Genomic DNA, 2,975 nt, shown 5'->3' with positions numbered 1-2,975 from the left:
GTCCGGGCTCTGGACCAGGCGACGGCAACGGCATGCCCTCGTTCCCTCCTTGGAAGCGTAGTCTTGTAGCTCGAGGGGTACCGGTTGCACGACTTAAGTCGGTGTCGGCTGCTACTATGGGCGTGGGCCTCCGTGGTGCAATGTACACAATTGCAGGAACCCTCTCGAGGACGTCGTCTTTAGGTCTGCCCAGGTCCTGTCGTCCACTTGCCGACTTCTTCTTGGCGCATTGGGTGGGTGCATTGGTCTGCGTTGTCCTCGAGTCTTGGCCTTGTTGTAGAGGTCTCCGGCGTCGGTTGTGACGTGGCCTGGTTGCTATGTGGCTTGCCTCATTGCCTTTGGCATGAGGTTGACCAAGGTATATCATGTATCATAGTAAGCGTGGTGGGTGTGTTGGGTGGATGTGGATGCTAATCTTTGTGATTGGCGTGGAAATGGTTGAAAGGCGGTGCATCCGTCTTCTCTGCCGCTCCTTCTTTAATATATGATACGCATGCTTATGTGTATTCGAGAAAAAAAAGGTTAGTGGTGTATAAAAAATTTGTATGATCTTTATGGAAAGAGTAGGCAAAAAAATATAAATTAAAAAAATATAATTATATAATTGGAAAATGTTAAACATGTATATATAAAATGGCCCTGATGGATAAAAATGTACAATGTGTATGAAAATAGGTAGAGACAGAAAATATAAATTTTCAAAAATGTTGATCATGTATTTGGAAAACTATAAATATGTATGTAAAAATATTCCTAATATATATAAAAAATGTTGAATATGTATGTAAAAAGTTGACATCAAAATATATGTTTCAGAAAATGTTAACCATGTGTTTGAAAACATATTCAAGCGTGTACAGGAAAAAATGTTTCAGATGTATATGAAAAATGTTTCATACAATTGGAAAAATGTTAAACATGTATAAAAAATATTCATGTTCTATACGAAAGGAGAAAGAAACAATGAAAACCAATGGAAGCAGTGCAGAAGAATGAACATAGTGAAACAGAGAAAAAAATAAAGAAATAAAGAAAACTAAAGGAAAATAGTAAACAAACAAAAAAAACCATTGAAAATGGAGAAAGAAACAAAGAAAGCCTAAGAAAAACAAAGAAAAAGGAAAGAAAAGAAAAAACCAATGAAACTCCACAAAAGAGCGAATAAGACCCACAAAAAACAAGAAAATAGAGAGGCCAGCTTTAGCCTTTTTGACACCAAACCTGATTCTTCTAACTAATAGAAAGACTAGCAAAGCTAATATTACTAAAAATCTTATAAAAACAAGTTTTTGATGAACACATGCCAAATATCACTATCCAAACAAGCATGCTCAAATTTCTGCCCCAACACGAACCCACTACTCAGATTTGCCCCTAATTTCGAAGCATGCTCAAATTTGCTCCTTTGTCGTTAGTTGCATTTATAAGAATGCCCTTTTGTGCCATTACCGTCAAGTCAAAGCGCTTTGACCATTTTCTAGGCGTTTGCTGGACAATTTTGCCCCTCTCTTCATGTGTCACTTACAAGTGGGACCCACTGAACAAAAATAAAAAACCTATCTACCCTCTCACTTACATGTGGGCCCACTAAAGAATAAAAGCAAAAAAACTCTCTCTCACTTACCTATGGACCCCACATGTAAGTGTCTAGTTATTTTTCTAAAATGACTTAGCAGTTTTGTTAACTGTTAGGGCCCACTGATTAGTCTTATTAATAAGCATATTGTTAATACTAGGTAGGATTAGGGAACGTTCCTGTGGCCCGACGAGGACGTCGGTTCCTCTGAGTGGGGGTGTATGTGATGGCATGGCTTATTAGTGATGATAGACTACTGATATCAATAAGGAATTCCTTCTTTTCCGGGAGCTCATTCGGATAGAACTCCAAAGTTAAGCGTGCTTAGCTTGGAGTAGTGTCAGGATGGGTGACCGACCGGAAAGTTGCTCCCGGGTACGCACGAGTGAGGACGAAGTGCATAGAAAAGACTAGTATTGATCTGTGAGGCCAGTCTAGATCCCGCCAGGAGTAACGACCACCGGCGGGTGTGTCCGGGGCGTTACAAGTTGGTATCAGAGCCGACCCTCGCGATTACACGGATGTTTGCGGACAGGTGCGCGGTCATGTTGTTCATGACGTTTGTGACCCGTCGTGGCACACGGCATGGTACATGTATCGGACTGGATGCACAGACGTATGTGCCAAGAGGGAATGTTCCTGTGGCCCGACGAGGACGTCGATTCCTCTGAGTGGGGGTGTATGTGATGGCCTGGCTTATTAGGCATGATAGACTACTCATATCAATAAGGAATTCCTTCTTTTCTGGGAGCCCATTCGGACAGAACTCCAAAGTTAAGCGTGCTTAGCTTGGAGTAGTGTCAGGATGGGTGACCGACCGGGAAGTTGCTCCCGGGTGCGCACGAGTGAGGACAAAGTGCACAGAAAAGACTAGTATTGATCTGTGAGGCCAGTCTAGATCCTGCCAGGAGTAACGACCACCGGCGGGTGTGTCCAGGGCGTTATAGATTAGGGCTAAACTAATTAATGGGACCCACATGTCATAGGAAGCTCACTATCCTAATCAAACCATCGGCGTTAAGCCGCTGGCGAGCCACGACAGAGGGCATGGAGCTCTGTCCGGCGACCAAAATGATGGGTAATTTTGTCCTACAAGTGTGTGGGCTCGCTCCCGTCGAATGGAAGTGGCAGGGCAAGCGGGGATGGCTGGAGTGTCGGCTATGGCCGAGACCAGCGGCAGCGCCGTTTGAAGCTTGGTAGTAGAGGGGCTAGAAGGCACGGGGAAGAGGGGATAGAGGTGCACCGGAATCAGGGGATCACCGCGAGTATTCTAGAGTGGAAGAAGGGGCTGGCAAGGGCCGGTAGCGGCTGGACCTCGTTTGTGGCCGCTGGAGCGAGGCGTCGTGGGGAGGGGGCTAGACAAAGTGAAGCTCATCGGTGAGGTTTTTGGAAGATCCGC

The sequence above is a fragment of the Triticum aestivum genome, chromosome 7A, assembly GCF_018294505.1.
Source record: "Triticum aestivum cultivar Chinese Spring chromosome 7A, IWGSC CS RefSeq v2.1, whole genome shotgun sequence".
Taxonomy (NCBI): Eukaryota; Viridiplantae; Streptophyta; class Magnoliopsida; order Poales; family Poaceae; genus Triticum; species Triticum aestivum.
This window is presented reverse-complemented; position numbering follows the sequence as displayed.